Here is a 20,829-nt window from a genome sequence, read left to right as displayed (position 1 = left end):
CCCAGGGGAGGGGAGCATGGCCGGGACACCTGGGGCCTCCAGATGCCTTGGCCACCATGAAGATGGCCATGGAGAGGGAAAAGAGAGGAGAGAGAGGAAATTAGTACAGTTGGGGAAAGGCAAGGCAGGAAGGAATCAAAGAGTACTTTCTGCCTAAGGCTGAGCCTTGATGTCACAAACTCTAAAAGCAAATTTACTGACATGAGGCCAGAAAGGGCGGCATGGAGCCATTCCCAATCCAGGTTTTATACAGCAAATATGGGGATGGGAGTCATCTATAAAACCAGCACGCTGATGACATGGATCTCCTGAGATCCCATCAAAAACCGAAAGTTATTTTTGGCTCCTCCTGCTTCTTGTTGAATTCTTGAACTCGGGGAGGCCCTTTCCTGCCCCTGGACTGAAAGGATGGGCTGTCTAAAGACTTTTCTGAGTTTTCTTTGGTGATGAAATGTTCCAGGACAGGGAAGTCTTGAACATGTCATGATGCAGAAATTAAAATGCCCAAACCCATATAATAAGAAAAAATTTGGACCCTCGGTGGTGTTAACTCTTCTCCTGCCCCAGAAAGGATGTGCTGGGGGTGGGGAGTGAATGAAGGAGGGACCGGGCCTTCTTTTCAGTCCCTCCTTGAAAGCCCAAGCTGCTGTCCCATGGGAACCAGGTTGGGAGTCCCCTCCCTTCCCTCACAGTGGATGAGAAAGAGGGGTAAGGGGGACAGGAAGGAGTTCTTTCTGCTGTGTTGAAACAGGATGACTTTACCCTCTCTGGCCAGTCAGGCTTTAGAGCTGCTTCCTCTCTCACGAGGCCATTTGTGACTTTGTTGCAGGCAGGTCCTGTGGCCTTGCCAGTACTTTGTCCTCCACCTGGCCAAGCCTTCCCTGGCCTCTGGATGTCCATGGACCCCCGTCTCAAAATTGACTCTCTTTGGTGGGATCCATCCCTCCCTCAGGTGGTCCTTTGGGGCAGGATATAAAATGGCTCTGGGCCAGCTTTGAGTTCAGGAAACCCACCTTCTTCTAGTTTATGAGAAACAATCTCACAACCTATCTGCTGAATATTCTGGAAGGCAAGATTGCCTGACTACTGCTGCCCTCTTTAGATCCCATGTAGCAGCTGACCAGTTGACCAGCGGCGATGTCTATAGGGATGAGGAGGAAGTCACAGCACCCCCTGCTGCAGAAGACGTGGTTGGACTCTCCAGGTATCCTACTGAGTCCCTCTCCTGACCTGACGTGAAGCGAGAAAACACAACTATCTGCCAAAAGGTGCAAAGAGAGGTGGAACCTTCTGCAGAGGAATCCCTTTCCCGAACCTTCTCCCTGCCTCTACCATGTCTCCCTGAACACTTTTACATCCTTAATTGGGGTGCAGAGTTCAAGAATCAGGTAGCCAGACCTTCACCAGCCACTTGGAAACTTTTGCAAGATGTTCTCTACAGTATGTGTCACTTGTTGCCTATATGTCTCAAAAAGAAATGGAGATTTGAAAGAAATCCATCTTAGGGTGGCTGGGTGGCTCAGTCAGTTAAGCATCCGACGTCAACTTAGATCATGATCTCACAGTTGGTGAGTTCAGTTTGAGCCCCGCATCAAGCTCTGTGCTGACAGCTCAGAGCCTGGGACCTGCTTAGGATTCTGTTTCTCTCTCTCTCTCTCAAAAATAAATAAACATTAAAAACATTTTAAGAGATTTATCTTTATACCCTGCTATTTATACTTGTACATTTCCCCCCACCTCTTCCATAAAGGATTTGTGGCAACTTCTATATATCCAAATTCAGTAGACTAGCATAGAAACACAATAAAAAAACCCACCAGAATCCGAAGATTAATAGACAAGAATAACAATACCAAAGGGAAAGAGAATTTGGTACTGTACTATCATTAAAAATAGTCTGCAATTTCAGGCTGAGCTTCCCAGAAGTCAAAGCAAGAAGAAATAGCGTTTGAATTATTTAATTTATATTTTCTTTTTTTAATTAATTAATTTTTTAATGTACATCCAAGTTAGTTAGCATCTAGTGCAACAGTGATTTCAGGAGTAGATTCCTTACTGCCCCTGAACCATTTAGACCATCCCCCCTCCAGCAACCCTCTGTTTCTTCTCTGTATTTAAGAGTCTCATGTTTTGTCCCCCTCCCTGTTTTTCTATTATTTTTGCTTCCCTTCCCTTATGTTCATCTGTTTTGTATCTTAAATTCTCATATGGGTGAAGTCATATGAATATTTGTCTTCCTCTGACTGACTAATTTCACTTAGCACAATACCCTCCAGTTCCATCCATGTAGTTGCAAACGGCAAGATTTCATTCTTTTGGATTGCCTAGTAATACTCCATTGTATATCTATACCACATCTTCTTTATCCATTCATCTGTCCATGGACATTTGGGCTCTTTCCATACAAACATTGGGGTGCACATGCCCCTTTGAAACAGCACACCTGTGTCTCTTGGATAAATACCTAGCAGTGCAATTTCTGGGTCATAGAGTAGTTCTATTTTTAATTTTTTGAGGAATCTCCAGACTATTTTCCAGAGTGGCTGCACCAGTTTGCATTCCCACCAGCAGTGCAAAAGAGAGCTTCTTTTTCCACATTCTCTCCAACATCTGTTGCCTGAGTTGTTAATTTTAGCCATTGTAACTGGCATGAGATGGTATCTCATTGTGGTTTTGATTTGTATTTCCCTGACGATGAGTGATGTTGAGCATTTTTTCATATGTTAGCCATCTGGGATGTCTTCCTTGGAGAAGTGTCTATTCATGTCTTTTGCCCATTTCTTCACTGGATTATTTGTTTTTTGGGTGTTGAGTTTGATAAATTCTTTACAGATTTTGGATACTAGCCTTTTATCTGATATGTCATTTGCAAATAACTTCTCCCATTCCATCAGTTGCCTTTTCGTTTTGCTGATTATTTCCTTCACTGTGCAGGAAATTTTTATTTTGATGGGGTCCCAGTAGTTCATTTTTGCTTCTGTTTCCCTTGCATCCAGAGACATGTTGAGTAAGAAGTTGCTGTGGTCAAGGCCAAAGGGGTTGTTGCCTGCTTTCTCCTCTAGGATTTTGATGGCTTCCTGTCTTATATTTAGGTCTTTCATCCATTTTGAGTTTATTTTTGTGTATGGTCTAAGAAAGTGGCCCAGGTTCATTTTTCTGCATGTTGCTGTCCAGTTTTCCTAGTACCATTTGCTGAAGAGACTGTCTTTATTCCATTGGATATTCTTTCCTGCTTTCTTAAAGATTAATTGGCCATGTTTGTGGGTCCATTTCTGGGTTCTCTATTCTGTTCCATGGATCTGAATGTCTGTTTTTGTGCCAGTACCATACTGTTTTGATGATCCCAGCTTTGTAATACAGCTTGAGGTCCAGAATTGTGATGCTTCCCTCCAGCTTTGGTTTTCCTTTTCAGGATTGCTTTGGCTATTCGGGGTCTTTTCTGGTTCCATACAAATTCTAGGATTGTTTGTTCTAGCTCTGTGAAGAATGCTGATGATATTTTGTTAGGGATTACTAATTTACATTTTCATAAGAGAAAAACTTAGCAGCTGCTTAAAGATAAAATAGAGCAAAGTGGTTTGTTTTTGTTTTGTTTTGTTTTGTTTCAGAATCTTGGGTCCAAAGGAATTTACACTGGACGCTGAGAGAGGAATGGCAAATATCTGCAATGGCCCCTTTACAGGTAAGAGAAACTTCATCTCCGTGGGAGCCATTCTCAGGAGGCCCCTTTGTTGTACCGGGTACTAGTGCCCAGTACTGAGGATGTTGTATTAATGGTTTTCAAACATGTGTGCCAAAGACAGAGTCCCTGCTATTGAGGAAAGTAACTGTTTTGGCCTCTACTTAGTGGACCTCATCCACCGATCGTGATGGAGCTCATTTGAGGACGTGGGTCTGAGAACAGGCTGGCAGTGGTTTGGGCAGGAGAGATTTCTCACTGGTGAGTGAATGAAAACGGATGGCTCAATAAGACAGACACAAGCCTATGATCGCTCAGCCATGAAGGGAACAGCAAACGCCTTGCCAGTGTTTGGCCCCACTGCCCCTTTGAGAGGAGATGCTCTCCGATAACCTTCTCTCCATGAGCAAAGTGGGGGGGGGGGGGAATCCAACCACCAGAAGGCAGAAGTAGCGCTACCTGGGGAGAAGATGTGGGGTGGAAGCTAGTAATGCCTCGGGGCCAGAGGGTGTCACTGCTCTGCCCTTGGCCCATGAAGATGCTTGGTGCCAGGTGTCTAGACCACAGGCCACAGACCACATGCTTCCCTGACACACACCCCATGGTGCCCACCTGCCGGGATGGCATGCCACCTGGTATGATGGACAGAAAGGCTCCGGCTTGATCCTGCCAGTTAAATCTGGACTCAATAGAAAGAGACAGAAAGTCTGGCCCCTGCCATGAGAACTGATTGCGCCAGTGGCCCTGAATCCAGCTGAGCCCCGTGGCACACAAAGAAGAGCTGGGCACCATGGGGACACCCAGCCATCCTCCTCATGCTTTATGATGGAAGCCACAATGTGAGAACATTCCCATTCCAGAGACTTCCAAGGAAGGTCATGCATTTTGTTGGTGAGGTGTTGGCATCCAACAGGACAGCTGTGTTTAAAGGTTGGAGCAAACTTAGCCTCCCACTTTGGGGAAGTTGAGGACCTTGCATCTAGTAAAGCCAGTAAGTAGCAATTGACTGATGGCATGTGACTCACGGGTCTGTTGTGAGGAGAATTACAAAAGGCATGTGATGTGCTCAGCATAAGTCTCAACACACAGTGGGACCGAACACTTACTTGTGTGACCGGTTTGCTGAACAAACAGGATTCTGGGATGTGATCATAAGCCTGCTTCCCCCTGCATCCCCCACTGCCTTATTCAAAGCCCTTGAGAGAGTCAGTGCCCACAAGCCCCTCTGGACGTCCCCTGATGTACCACAATGTGTACTTTGGGCACAGAGTCCCCAGTGACTCTCAATCACAAATACTCTCTTGGTTCAGTAATCAATGCATCCAGTTCCTTGTAATATTCAAAAGCTTCACTCTTAATTAAAATGGTAGCCCCTTCCAGTTCAGGCATGTTGCTGGCTGGTGGCTAGAGTTGGCAAAGGAGGATGAAGAGTTGGGGAAAGCTTCCTTGAGTCTCCATCTTTCCCTTTTAAGATTTGATCTGCCTTGCTGGTTAAGATATCTAACCACTGCAGTGTCAGAGCTTGAGTAAGAAGGGGACGTAAGGGGTTAGGGAAGTTCTTGCTTGACTCATCCTCTCTCGATGGCCGAGCATCAGAGCTCTCTGGGTTCGGCAGCAGTCCAGACACAGCTCTTTCACAGGGATGGTGCAGGAATTTTTCAGAGATCCCTGCCCTGCAGAGGAATCTCATACCGGAGGTTCCCTCGACAGGAAATTACACCTGTCTGCAGCACCCGGATACACCTCGGGCATCTTTCTGCCGGAGAGTCCTTCCCTGACTAGGGCCATGTGGGAACTTCCCCCAGATCCCTAATGCGCATGGCCAACGCTTGAGTCCACTGGAAACACCAAGTGTCTTTGGTTACATCAACACCCTAAAGATGCAGGATGCCCACAGTGCAGCCACCCTGACTCTGCTCCCTCTTCAGAATGTTTTTTAATTGTTTTTCTTTCAGATTATGTAAGCATCTTTCCATGACACTGAGTTGAGAGTTTGCAAATGGGCAGCATAATCTGCAGTGTATTAAATCCTTGCTCAGACAATCAGTTAAATGTTTGTGCCACGTGAATTCCACTTAAGCATGACATTCCCAGTGGAACTGTGAGGGACCCAGTGAAGCCCCTTGGACAATCACCACAGCAGGTGAAAGAAAACAGTTTGTTTCATGGAGTTCAATTTGTTCAGGTTGTGTGGCCGTTTGGTGGTGTACGTTGCTGAATCCATTCATAACAATTTGAATGTAGACAAGATAGTTTTGAAGTCCAACAGGCAAAGAAGTTGGCCAGGTGGCCTCAAAGAAGAAAAGAATTCTCAGTGGACAGATTCATGGTAAAGACAGGCAAGCCTTGGGGAGAACTGTGAGAAGGAAGAAGGATATCTACAGGCAAAACTTGCAGGACTCAGTGCAAAGTGAAAAAGCAGGGCCCCTTGTCCAAATGTTGAAGAGCGCGTGAGCAGAGCATCGCACCAGCCCAGAGCTCTGAGCGCCCATGAGGAGCGCAGCCAGGAAGCAGGCGTGTCTTCAGGAGGCAGAGGAGATTGACAGGGAATGAACAACGCGACTTCAGGTCTTCCTCCGGGTGCTGGCAGGTGTTCCGTACGATGCTCGCAAGACCCCAGGGAGGAATTCCAGGCCTGATTTTTCAGTGAGGAAGTGGAAGCCATGAAAAGCTAGCGCTTATATAGAACACTTGGTTGCTCTAGGGGCGCCTGGGTGGCTTAGTCGGTTAGGCGTCCGACTTTCACTTAGGTCATGATCTCGCAGTTCGTGGGTTCGAGCCCCGCGTGGGGCTCTGTGCTGACTGCCAGCTCAGAGCCTGGAGCCTGTTTCAGCCTGTGACTCCCTCTCTCTCTGACCCTCCCCTGCTCACGCTGTCTCTCTCTCTCTCCTAAAAAAAAATAAATAAATAAAACATTAAAAAAAATTTTTTTAGAACACTTGGTTGCTCTTAAGGAAACATCTGGGATTCAAATGCTGCCCTTCTGCTGCAACTCAAAGCCTCCTTTCCTGTCCCTTCCAAGTCTTCCCCACCCACTCCTCCCTGAGTCCCCCCGCCCCCGGAGAAAAACAGGAAATGACCTGCCAGGAGTCATTGATATGGCCACTCACACTCTCTGAAGAAGTGGCCTTTTAAGGTGTATCTCATGGCAGAAATGAAATGTTTTGTTTTCTGTGAAAGCAATTTCCTTCAGGGAAGATACAGACACAAGATTTGATAGACCAGTCCATGGAGTGAGGGCTTCCTTGGCCTGTGGTAGAAGGAACTCAGAGTCTGATGCTGTAGTGACCCCCAAATGCCTTGTGACCCCCTTCTCTGGCTTCTCCAACACAAAATGGCCATGTATTCCTGAGCCTACTGTCCCTGCACCTCTGGAAACTCACAGACATGCCAAGAAGGAGAAGGAAGAAGAGAGAGAGGAGGAAGAAGAGGAGGAGAAAAGGAAGGAAGGGAGGGAGGAAAGGAAAGGAAAGGAAAGGAAAGGAAAGGAAAGGAAAGGAAAGGAAAGGAAAGGAAAGGGAAGGGAAGGGAAGGGAAGGGAAGGGAAGGGAAGGGAAGGGAAGGGAAGGGAAGGGAAGGGAAGGGAAGGGAAGGGAAGGGAAGGGAAGGAAAGGAGAAAGGAAGGAGGGAGGAAAGGAAAGAAAGAAGGGATGCAGGGAGGAAGTCCTGAATTCTCAAATAATAATAGCAATAATAATAATAATAATTCCTGCTTTAAGTTGAGTAGAAACATTAACTTGTCATTTGGTCATCCCTCCTCAAATAAAAACCTTCTGATGAGAAAACACTGCACTGTTCAGTGCCGATTCCCTTCAGTATCGGTATCTTCCTTGCCTAATCTTAGGTTATATTAATCACTAATTAATATTTTTTTGCTTTTCATTCATGCAGAAAGAATCAATACTTTAATTACAGATTGCCTAATAATATTTATTTTTCTGTCCTTTAATGGCACAGCCCATTTACTTAGAGGCGAACATCTAAGGATTTTTATATCCCCTGGAGCGATTTCTCTTTTACATACTTTCAGAAATACAGTTGCTTTAAAGTAATAAGTAAGTCAAGGAGACGTGACATGAAATTACATTCCATCTCCAGAGCTCTTGTAATTAAATAAGAATGTGTCACTTATAAGGTTATCACTCTTGATCAGTGAGTTTTTTGATGGAGATTGGTGACGTTATTAATTAATTGGTATTGAGAGCATGTTCTTTAAGAATCACCAGGTTGGAGGGAGGCTGGGAAGTCTTCCTTGCTGAAAGCAGAGCATTCTACCTGGTGCTGGCTGGCGGCGCCATGGTGAAACTCATGGCCTTGAGCCACGTGAACTTGGGTTTGAATGCCAGCTGACATTTCCCACTGGGGTGACCTTGACCGCTTTCTTCAATCTCTCTGAACTTCAATGATCAAGAATAACAGTCCATAAATTGTAAGGACCAAGCAGGCTTACACAATGCCTCGCATGTTAGTGTCTCTATTACCAGTAACACCAGAGAAAGACAGAATGCTTAGATCTCTCTTAAATCCGGTTCCTAACACGTTTCTCCTAAGGGAAATTATAGCGATTACGGTAGCCCTGGACCACAGGAGTTTCAGCGAATCGCTAAACACAGGTTTTTGCAACACCAAATCATGCAGTTTTCCAGGATATAGTGGGTTTTTTTCTTGTTTTTCAGCATAAGCTATTTTTAGCTGTAGAGAGAAAAGCATTCAAGAGCAAAACCATTTAAAAGACTGTCTTGATTGCCAAGGACAGGAGAGATAAGAAGTGAAGGCAATGGGCTTGCTCAGGAAGATCTGCTTTTGTATTCCACCACCCAGGGACTCACGGGCCTTACTGGGAATGAGGGACTACCCCTCGTCTTTCTTTCCTCTTCCTTCCCTTCCTTCCTTCTCTTCCTTTCTCTTTCCTTCTCTTTTTCTCTCTTCCTTCCTTCCTGCCTTCCTGCCTTCCTTCCTTTCTCCTCTAACCCAACAGGGCAAAGCTGATTTTTTTTTTTAATCTCAACAACTGAATGCTATTGTCTCCTTCTTGGTATCAATAGCAAGTTCAAAAAGGAGAAGGTTGAAAGAAGCCCTTTCCAGAAGAAATGGGTCTCGACAGGAGTGGACAGATGTAACAGAAGCCTCCCTGATGGGTCGGTGCCAAGGACTCTGCCCACAGACACTCCCCTCTGAGCTGTCAGCGCAGAGCCCGATGCGGGGCTCAAAATCACAAACGGTGAGATCATGACTTGAACCGAAGTCAGACGCTTAACGGACTGAGCCCCCAGGTGCCCCGCCCCTGATGGTTATTGCTTGTGACCCCATGCACCATGCAGTTTGAAGCTGGCCATCCTAGGGTGTTGTGGAGGGACATCCAGGGACCAGCTGGAAGAAACTCACTTGGGAAACTGAACATGGACCCGCATGTGACCTCACAGCCTTCCCTTCTCCAAGCCATGTCTTTGCGGGCTGGCTGACCAGCACTCACCGAGGTGAAGCCACCCTCCCCCAGCTCCTCCACCACCAGCTGTGTGACCTTCGGGAGCACCCTTTGGTTAGTAAGCCAAGTCCACCCTTTTAAACAGCCTTCCTCACTCCTTGCAAACCACTGTTCCCGCTTCATTCTCCCTCATTATCCACACCATGAGCACACCTGCCTCCACCTGGCCTCATGGTTCCCACACGTGGGACATTCATACTCTACTCTTGGACTGTGAAGTCCCGCCATCCTTGTGGATCCATTGGTCTGCCTCCTCCAGGAAGCCTGCAGCTTTCCCCACAACTCAGAAAGCTTTATCTCTGGGTGCCAGTTTCTGCTCAGTGGGTTCATCTGTTCCTGTGACCACCCTGTCTGCATGGTCTAGTGGAGTCAAGAAACACGCCCTAGAATTTTCTGGGACCCACTGGATCGAACATGGCTTCTGCTAGAACCAATGTGCAGACACATGGCAGCTTCTTTTTTTTTTAATTTTTCAAGGTTTTTATTTACTTATTTATTTATTTATTTATTTATTTTTAATGTTTTTTATTTATTTCTAGGAGAAAGAGAGACAGCGTGAGCAGAGGAGGGTCAGAGAGAGAGAGAGTCACAGATTGAAACAGGCTCCAGGCTCTGAGCTGGCAGTCAGCACAGAGCCCGACGCGGGGCTCGAACTCACGAACCGTGAGGTCATGACCTTAGCGAAAGTCGGACGCTTAACTGACTGAGTCACCCAGGCGCCCCTCAAGGTTTTTATTTATTATTGAGAGATAGAGACACAGCATGAGCCTGGGAGGGCCAGAGAGCGGGGAGGCACAGAATCTGAGGCAGGCTCCAGGCTCTGAGCTGTCAGCACAGAGCCAGATGCAGGGCTCGAACCCATGAACTGCGAGATCATGACCTGAGCAGAAGTCAGATGCTTAACTGACTGAGCCCCCCAGGCATCCCACATGGCAGCTTCTATGGAAGGGACCTTAGGGGCTGAGGGGGTCCAGCCTGGGTCCAAGAGAGGGTGGTTCCTGAGAGGCGGGGCTCTATAGTGCACTGGTTACTGGCAGGGATCTCCAGTCCACTCGGCATCAGACCGCCCCTCCACTCACAGCCTGCACGATCTCAGACAAGTTTCAATCAACTTTCAAGCCTGTGAACTGACATAATTTGACATCAGGCGGTGGAAGTCCTTTATACCTTGAGAAGGAGATGTTCCAGAGTCAAGCTTACTGATTCCAGAATATTCGCTCTCGGCACAGCAAGCAGGAATGACACAGAGCCCTGAAGGAAGAATTACACATCAGTCATGTTGACCTTCAATGACATTGTGTCAATATCCCATTCTTAGCACATAAGTTGGGACGAATGTCATTCCCACAAAATGGATTTTGCTTAAAAGGAAATTGATGACCTAACCTAGAATCCTATTAAGGAAATCTTTGAAAATTGAGGGGGACAAAACCTGACAATTCCCCCTTTAGAATCTACCTGCTAAATTAAAAAAAAAATTACTTGGAGGCCTCAGAAGCATCCCTCCATCTTTATCTTTGCCTTCCATTTCACAAACCTGGCATTGGCGTTATAATGCTCTTTCATAAAAATCAGCTTTCGGAGCAGATCGACAAGAGAGACACTAGTGACGGACGGTGCTGCTCTTTGTCGCTGAAGCCATTTCACCTGATATTACCACTGTCGTCAACCACAAGTGGACCCATAAAATCTGCCATGTCCCTTGTGCTCCATTCAGGCCAGACACCTGGGGACCTTCATAATGCCTTCCCTGACCATCTGTTGACAGGGACTGGCCTGGGTATAATTCAATAATTCAGTCAGCCAGCTGACAGACCAGAAAGTGCAGGCTGAGCCCAAAGGATGCCTAGCTGTGTGTGAGTGGAAGAATGCTCAAGAGCTGTACCCGCCCATTCCCAAATATTTACCAAGGATCCATGGTTTCTCCTGTGCCCGCCATTCTAGATTCTAGGGTGTAGGGCAGTAACTGTAACCAAAGGTTACAATCTAGTAGAAGAGACAGGTGTAAAATGAGTAAACAATAAAGAGATCCTCTCTGGTAGTGATTAAATGCTGTGGAAAACATGCAACCAACAAACGACGCAGTGACGAGGGCAGTATGTTAAGAAGGTGGTAAGGACATTGGACCCTGGGTGGCTCAGGTGGTGGAGAGACCGACTCTTGGTTTCGGCTCACATCATGATCTCACAGTTCGTGGGTTCCAGCCCCACATCGGGCTCTGTGCTGATGGCATGGAGCCTGCCTGGGATTCTCACTCTCCCTCTCTCTCTCTCTCTCTGCCCCTCCCCTGCTCTCTCACATACTGTCTCTAAAAATAAATATATAAACTTTAAAAAAAAGAAGGTGGTACGGATAAAAGTTGGTCTTTGGCCACAGGGAGCTTACGTTTTAGTTGAGGAAAGCACTTGACTAAAAACAAAACAGGGACCGTCCAGAGCAATGCAACCTCATGTGGTTGAGACCATCAGAACTGTGAACTTCACGGGGAGGGATGGGGGACAGAGAAGATGTGTCATGGAGGAGGAGCCTTGGGACCAGCCTTGAAATATGAGCAACATGGAGAGTTACCACATCTAAGCACCTTTCGTGCACCAGCTCTTTATTATATCCATGTCATAAATGAGGAGACTGAGGTTCAAAAAAACTAAGTGACTTGTCCAAGAATTCACTGGTATACATAATGGTGCCAAGTCTAGGCTATCCAAAGCCCATGCTTTACTGTATAAAAATCTGGTGCCCTTGGGCCTTGGAGGAGCACTCCACATCCAAATGTTTGATAACATAGTCCCAAGAAAGGTCTGTCTGTGTTTCAGAGAGCAGGTAAGGCAGGAGGAATTCTCCTCGGAAAGGGAAGTCACTATCTTCTGTCTGATTTGCTAGAAGCCTCCTCCCTCCCACAGGGTCTGAGCCAGCCTGGGTGGCAGCTCTGTGGTCAACAGAGGCAGATAAAAGAGACGGGAGCAGAGCTTGTCAAGGCACCCCAGCTCTGCTGTCATCACTGAGCACATATAACCCTCCCTGAGCCGTCACATACCAGCCCCCAGTTATCAGGGAAGGTCATGGGCCACAGAGCAGCATCCATTGAATAGCAGCGAAAGGGCACCAAAGCCTGAGGACAGCCCCCCTGAGCATCACAGGGAGTAGGACTCGTGATGTTTGGGATTGGGGGTACATTTTTACTTCTTCACCGTTTCAATCCACTTCATTGAGTTTATAATTTACACTTGATAAAATGCATCCATTTTTCACATAGTTCCATGTGTTCTAACAAATGTACACACTCATATGCTCAAGGATGTGAGTGCTTCAATCAGGCCAACCTGTGAAATGTCCAGCCAGCCAATAATAGTCTCACTGCGTGCATGTTGGCCCCGGGGGACCATCTTAGCTGGTCTTTGTGAACAGACTGATTCAACAATGCACACCAGATGGACACTGTGAGTCCTGAGCCATCTCAAGTGCCCGGAAACCATGCAGCAAGATCTCCCTTGGTCCACCAGCCGGCAGCAGAGGCCCTCCTACCCTGAGCTATCTGAGAGGCAGCACTGTGTAGTGGGGAAGAGCACTGACTCTGGAGCCAGACTGCCAGTCTCAGTCTGCTGCTTACCCATCCCCCTCCCTGTAATGGAGATGAGAAGCACCTATCTCCTTGGGCCTCCATGAGATCCCAAGAGGTATGTAAGTGTAATGTATTAGTAAGCAGTGAGCGTCACATGAGCACTGCCATCATATGTGGTCCCACTAAGGGACAGAGGTTGAATCCAGCCATTACCCAGGCCTGAGGGAAGTAAGAAGGAAAAAACCATTTGGGCAAGAGAGAATGATTGCCTTAGTCTATTGAATTCTCAGCTTTCGATTTAACCTTCTTCAAGAAAGGAAATAGGCCATTCGTTGGGCTGTTGGTGTCCAAAGTGTGCAAAGTTGTGCGTGGGGCAAGGGAGGCAGCAGATCCTAGAGGTAGGACCTCACCCTGTGGTGGTCACACTGGAATTGCCCCTCCTGGAATCTAATTTAGAGCATTGGTGTCCTTTGGTAATTTCTTTGTCTCGGAAGCCAGACTCCAGGGCTGGATCTGTTTCCTTCTGTGGCCCGCATCTGGCATGCAAGTCAGAGGGGCGGAGCCCATCTGGATGGACGGGCCTCAAGATGGCTTAAAGCATAGACATGACACGGGACTGGGGGTTACCCCTCATGGCTACGCCAGGAAGGAATTTGACAAGGCCTGAAGGAGAAAGCTATTATCCTCTAACAGGGAAACATCCCCCAGTCAAGGGTGAGGTGCCCTTGAGCTCCCAGACACCCAGCCTCTAATCCTTCACAGCTGACTCTCAGAGCACTGGTCTGTCTGCCCACTGTGAGCTTGGCTGTCAGGGACCTTGACCTTCTGGACCTCTAGGGTCCAGAGCAATACCTGGCACACAGCAGGGCCAGCAAATGCTCATGTAAAAACATGAACAAGGAGGAACTCACTTAAGATGGCTCTCGTCCATTCCTGGCTGTACTTCTGTCAGGAAACACAATGACACAATGACACAGACCACAGTGTCACAGGCGTGTGGCCTGGTACAAAGCAGGTATCAACAAACGCATGGTGAATTCATCCTGATTAGTCAACGTTCCTCTGTGAGATGGCCCTTTCTAGAATTTCACCCCGCAGCTTGGGGTGGAGTGGTTAGTCACCTTTACCAAAGACCCAGGATTCAGGAGTGAATTTCCATGTGGAACTGGTGAAAGCCATGGGCTCACAACTCTGTTATGAACTAAATGTTCTTGTCCCTTGCTAGTTGGGTGTAGCTGGAGATCGGGCATCTAAAGGTTAAAAAAAGGTCGTAAGTGTCCTTTCAAGAAGAGATTCCAGAGAACCTTCTTTCATTCTCTCTCCCACCCTACACACAAAGAAGAGAGCATGTGGGCAGATGAGAGATGGCAGCTGAGTACAAGCCAGGAAGTGTACCCTCACCGGAAACTTACCAGCAGCCTGCCCTTGGAATCCCCAGGCTCCAGACTAAGAACCAAAATGTCTGTTGTTTAAGCCACCAGTTGTTACGGTGGCTGAGCTCACTGAGACAGGCTTCATCATGCCTCCTCCTTCTGTCTTGTTCTGCCACCATGATCTCCTCTTCTCTTCTCCTGCTTTCTTTTCTCTTGTCAGTTCAGCCCCTGCATTCTGGTAATCGAGCGTGAGGTCTTGTGGTCTATCCCATCAGACTTTTCGAAGAAATTCTTCCTAATGAATGCATTGCTCTTTCTGAAGGGGGTCCCGGTGCATATACTTGTCTCTGCTTCCTGAGGTCCCATCTTAGATAAATCTTCCTGTTGGAAGAAGCCCAGAAGGCTCTCAGTCCAGTCCTCACCCCTGGAATCGGGTCTGAGTAAATCCACAGCGGTAGACATGTGGAAAGGGCCAGGAACAAGTGACATCATCTAGTTAGAACAGGCTGCCTCATCAGGATGCAAAGATCACTTTAATATCTGTTGTTTTGAGGGTGCCTGGGTGGCTCAATTGGTTAAGCATCTGACTTCGGCTTAGGTCATGATCTCACAGTTTGGGAGTTCAAGCCCCGCGTCAGTCTGTGCTGACGGCTCAGAGCCTGGAGCCTGCTTTGGATTCTATGTCTCCTTCTTTCTCTGCCCCTCCCCAACTTGTTCTCTCTCTCTCTCTCTCTCTCTGTCTCTGTCTCTGTCTCTCTCTCTCTCAAAAATAAACAAACATTAAAAATCTTTTTTCCTAATAAATTTTAAAAATCTGTTGTTTTGACCCCCAGCATCTACTGGTTGATCTAAGAGCAATGTGGAGACATTAGTTCATAGGCTGTAAAAAGCTAGAATTATGTAGAAAATAAATCTTAGACAATAATAGACCCCCCTGAACAACAGGGCACACTTGGAAGGTGCACAGGGAATTGCCCGTCTTGCCTCATGGATTAGTGAAGGAATAAATATAATCATTCTCTTACCGAATTCATAATGAGTAATGGAGGTAGAAATAATTAACTCGAAATAAAACAGGCAGTGGCTAACATTGCACGTGGTAAAATCTGACCCAGAACCTTGGACTTCCTGGAATTAACGGTGACAAAAGAAAACTCACAATGGCAGAAACCACAATCAGTAAGATTTCTTATTAATAATAAAGCTGCCCAACAAATTAAATCTCCAGAGCAAAAAAAAAAAAAAATTATGTGAAAAGAATTGATTCCGATAAAAAAATAACTTCAGAGGAATAAAAGTGGAAACAATTGGAGGTAGTTTAACAGCACTTCATAGAAAATTGACCAAGAAATTAAATTGGATAATAGAGTTTACTCTGAAAAGTACATTTTCAATGAATAGTCCTCAGTGCCAGTATAATTCTTATTCAAATATTTGTATTCAAAACACTGAGTGGAGAAAACAGAATGACCTGCAACGGTATTCTTCGGCCCAGGTAAGACAAAGTAGATGTTTCTGCACCCCTGACCCGCGGGACTGCACACCCCGTGAATAGCTGTACGGTGGAGATCCATTTCATGATCTAGAAAGCAGGTAGCTCTGACTCTCTGACCTGCCTAGTCAACAGACTTCCCTTCAGTATGCCAATCTGAGTACACAATTCCCTCTTAATGCCATTTGTTTCCTGCTGACCCTTCCAGAAGACAGCAGAGACCACTGCAACCCCATCCATCAGACCCAGCATCTCCCCCACGCTGGGACCCCCCCCCCACTGGTGTTCAGAATGCAAAGGGATGTGCATGTCTCAGCTAGGGTTCTCCTGAATATAATACAAATGTCTTGATTTAGAAATAATGGGAAGTGAGGAGGGCCAGCAACTGAGTTTGAGGCACTGGGAGGCACTTTCTCGGTTCAAACGCTTTGCAAGGGGGAGTGGGGGTGCGGGTCCCTCTCTGCCAATGAGCCCTGGAAGAGCTGGACAGGTGTCCATCTGAGAGCCATGTCTGACACACAGTAAACATCCACCTGTGTTTCCTGAGTGAACAGGTAAGACCAAAGACGCCCCAGAAAAACTGACGGAAAAGTGAAGTGACCCAAATTTCCTTTTGAAATAGAACATTCACCATTCTGGATGGGTCAACCTGCAGCAGGACAAGAGCCCCACACCGATGAGAGCCCACAGTACAGACCATGGAGAAAACGTTCAGGGGAATCAAATCCATGGCTTGAACTAGCCAGCGTCAGCGGGCCACTTACAGGCTGAAAATACCAACAGGAAGACCGTGTGTTGGAGGCTCGCATTCACGCACACGTGCCAAGGACATGACGTGCACAGGCCCCTGAGTGTCTGCAGCCTCCTTCCAGGACAGCCCATTTCACAGAAAATCGACTGAACCTCCAAAGGGTAGCTTGGGGGCACCTGGGTGGCTCAGTCCGTTAAGCATCTGACTCTTGATCTCAGCTCAGGTCTGGATCTCAGGGTGGTGAGTTCAAGCCCCACACTAGGCTCTGCCCAGCGCATGGTGCCTACTTTAAAAAAAGATAGCCTGCACAAGTAAGGTACAAAAGTCACTGTAAGTCATGTTTGTCAATCATAGGTGTCTCTAAGAACGGTAAGGCTTTTTTATAAACACAAGTGCTCAAGTCCCATTTCACTGAAGGTTTGGAGGGATCCAGGGTACCTGTGATGTTGAGAAACCGCCCCCCCCACCAACACACCAGGTAATACTGATGCTTATAAAGGTGGGTGTGTCCAAATCACCTGGGGGGATTTTTTAAAATATAGATTATTGTCAGGTTGGTTTCCATAAAACACCCAGTGCTCATCCCAAGTGCCCTCCTCCGTGCCCATCACCCCCCTACCTCTAACCCCCACCCCTATCAACCTCCAGTTTGTCCTCTGTATTTAAGGGCCTCTCATGGTTTGCCTCCCTTCCCCTCCTTAACTATTTTTTATCTGTCTTTATCAGCCTGACTTATTTTGCTCAGCATAACACCCTCAAGGTCCATCCATGTTGCTACACACGGCCAGATTTCATTGTTTCTCATTGCCATGGAGTATTCCATGGTATAGATAAACTGCATCTTCTTGATCCATTCGTCCGTTGATGGACACTTAGGCTCTTTCCATGTTTTGGCTATTGTTGAGAGTGCTGCTATGAACATTGGGCTCCATGTGCCCCTGTGCATCAGCACTCCTGTATCCCTTGGGCAAATTCCTAGCAGTGCTATTGCTGGGTCCTAGGGGAGTTCTGTTGTTCATTTTCTGAGTTCTATTGTTAATTCTCTGTTTTCCAGAGGGGCTGCACCAGTTTACATTCCCACCAGCAGTGTAGGAGGGTGCCCGTTTCTCCACAACCTCACTGGCATCTAGTCTCCTGATTTGTTCATTTTAGCCACTCTGACCTGCGTGAGGTGGTATCTCAGTGTGGCTTTGATTTGTATTTCTTCCTAGGGAGATTTTAAAATGCCAAAGCCAGGGCCTTGCCTGACTAGTCCAACCAGGAGGATCTGGAAGGTAGGGCTTTCCGAGAGCTGGGACGAAGACTGCACCATCCGTGTCCCTGAGATAAAGGAGCAATGCTGTCTGCTCGCTGGGAAGAGTCTTTGGCAGTGATAAAACCACAGTGTTTATCAGTGGATGCTGTTGTCTGTGTCCCTGAGGAGAAATCTGCAGACTCTAACTTGTGAAGCCCTGGAGGGCAGGACCCAGGCGCAAGTGCCTTTGTGCCCCAGTGCCTCTCCCCCAGCTCACACCAGTAATTGTTCAAAAGCACCGCCATCCGCTGCAGACGGTCCATCACAAGCGGCACGGGACTATTGCCGTAAAGCAAAGCCAGCTCCCCAGGGGTGCGGGGGGATACAGGTCCTGCTGCCCCTCCAGACACCCCCATCTGAGCGGGCTCTGCCTCTGAGAGCCCAGGGTGCCACGAGCCCACGTGGAACTATGGCTAAAGGTTTGGCTGACCACCCCCTCACAGCCAGCATCTGCTCAGCGCCGCACGTGGGGACACACCTAGCCCAGCCACCTGCCAGGAGGTGACAAGAAAATCCTAAAGCCCCCAACCTCAAGTGGAGGCTTAATGGTGCAGATGGCTGATGGTCCTCTGGCCTGGGAGCTCAGCTGACAGTGCACTCCGTTTCCCGAATTCTTGGGAAAGCCTGGTTCTCTCTCTTCCACGCCTCTCGCAGAGAGGTGGGGAAAGGCTGTGGATGGAGATGAATGACTGACGAACAGGGCCGTCCTGTCCTCCTGAACGAGGGGTCGCTGAGCGCTGGCACCGTCGGGCATGTTTGGGGTCCAGTCACTGCCAGGTGCAGACAGAGGCCGGTCAAAAAGGCCAGGCCCCCAGGCGTGGCTTCCGAGGGGTGCACCGGGAGGGAAGAAGTGCACAGAGGTGACGTTAGGGCCAGGGAAACAATACCTGGCCCCAGGCCTGGGTCAGACCCCAGCGCTGCTATCTGCTGGCCATGAACTTGAACAAATGACCTTCTCTGCACCTCTGTGTCTTTCTTTATACAAGGGACATGACAGCACCTTCTTCAAAGCATCGCTGTGACAATGAGAGGGAAGGTGGGCGCATAGCAGGTGCCTGATAAGAAATAGCTGTTGTCATCACCCTGAGAAGCTCTGTGTTCGGGGCCTACTCACTCAATATTTGAGATATAACTGAATCAACATATGGATGAATCATCAAAAGGAACTTTACAAGAAAATAGCCCGTTTGGAAGGAGCGAATAGCCTTCACCCAGTTTGAGAGCAGAGGTCGAGATCCAGAATTTCAAAATAACCATAAGCTGTCATTTATTTACTTGGCAATGACAGTCCATGAGGGCCGGGGGCCGGGGGACCCTTTCAGCGGCTCCACGGCCCGTGTGGACCAGCACATCAGATGGAGAAACCAAAGCTGTGCTCCCGTCAGCACCCTGAGGCCAGTTTGCCTGCTCTGTAGACATGTATACAGCACACACACCATGTGACACAGGCTTCGACACATAATGCGGGCTCCTGGTAAGTGCCGTTTAAAAAGGATGCAAGTTAAGGAGACAGAAGGTGACAGACGGGCGGAGCTCATTTCCAGGGGATGAGAGAAGCTTCAACACAGTGAGGGTGTGAGCCAGGCGGACCCACCAGGGGGCAGGATTTCAGAAGAGGATCTGGGTGGGAAGCTTGAGTTTCCTGAGGAGAGTGGGAAAGGCAGTAGAAGCCAGAGTTGGGGAGGGAGAGTCTGGGGAGAAGCAACGAGATGCCAGAGGGACGAAACCAGGGGAGGGTGACAGGCAGGGCCTCGTTGACCTGCAGGGACTCTGGGTTTCTCCCTCAGCTGATGGGAGCCCCTGTAGGTTTGGGCTGGAGGAATGGAATGACCTGACTAGTAGTTTTGATCAGACTTCTCTGTCTGCTAGTTTGAGGAAGGTGAAGAAAGAAGGCAAAATAATAAACTATTGCCAAGAACTGTGACCAGGACATGAACATATTTATCTATTTAATCCTTGCAACAGCACTGTAAGGGAGCTGTTCTCATCTTCATTTCATAAGTGAGGAAACGTAGGCACAGAGAGGTCAGGTAACACACTCAGAATCACACAGCCAGTAAGCAGTTGGGCCGGGATTTAAAGCAGGCAACCTGCGGTGCATGGTGCTAAACACTGTGGTGTAGACACCCCTCCAGTGTAACGTGTTGGGGATCAGGAGGCAGACAGCTGTCTTTCAAACACAGGGAAGGGATAACCCACTCATTTAGTAATTCCTGAGTAAATATATAAACCAAAAGAAGTCATTTCCTTGCTTATGTATTCATTCATCTCAAAAAATACTTTGCTACGGTTCAACTAAGAAAAGAGTATAATGGGGCACCTAGGTAGTTCAGCCGGTTAAGCCTCTGACTTCACCTCAGGTCATGATCTCACTGTCCATGAGTTCAAGCCCTGCACTGGGCTCTATGCTGTCAGCTCAGAGCCTGGAGCCTGCTTCAGATTCTGTGTCTCCCTCTCTATCTCTGCCCCTCCCCTGTTCATGTTCCATCTCTTTCTCTTTCTCAAAAATAATTAAAGATTTTTTTAATTTTTAAAAAGAAAAGAGTATAACATTAATTAAGCTATGATGCCTTATTTCTATAATATCTCTATGAAGCAGATACTATCATCCCCATTTCACAGATGAAGAAACTGAGACTCAGAAGGTTTAAGGAACATGCCCAGGGCTTCCTACTATGGGCACAGATCTCGTTCCCATGTGCATCCATCCATGCACAGACTCTCCCATGCACCATCCATCTCCCCTACAGCCCTGGAAGAAAAACAGAACAGGGGAAAATGTTTTGTCCACGCTAGACAGCCAGGCTGCAGCGTGAGCCAGAGGAATAAATGAGAAAATTTCTGGAATCTGTTCTGGGAGTGAGGGTATTTACCACTGCCAAAACCCTCCAGAGCTGGGAAAGTGACAGTGCCCCTATGAAACCAAGTTGACAGCTGTCACCAAGCTCTTCCCGGTAGTGAAATCCAATGGGAAGACAAATGGCGGACACCCTCAGTGCTTAGGGAGAGGACGAGAGAGTTCCAGGTGTTTCATTGTTCACGGGAAGCTGCATTTGGGGAACGATCACTCACACACAGGCTCTGAGCTGTCAGTTGCCACGCAGACCGGAAACGAGAGCCTCTTTGTAGGCTGTTCCTCCAATGTCAGGCCAACATGCTGGGGCTGCGGCTGCATCAGTGAACTACTGGCCATGTC

The sequence above is a fragment of the Hyaena hyaena genome, unplaced genomic scaffold (assembly GCF_003009895.1).
Source record: "Hyaena hyaena isolate Hyena2069 unplaced genomic scaffold, ASM300989v1 scaffold_91, whole genome shotgun sequence".
Classification (NCBI taxonomy): domain Eukaryota; kingdom Metazoa; phylum Chordata; class Mammalia; order Carnivora; family Hyaenidae; genus Hyaena; species Hyaena hyaena.
This window is presented reverse-complemented; position numbering follows the sequence as displayed.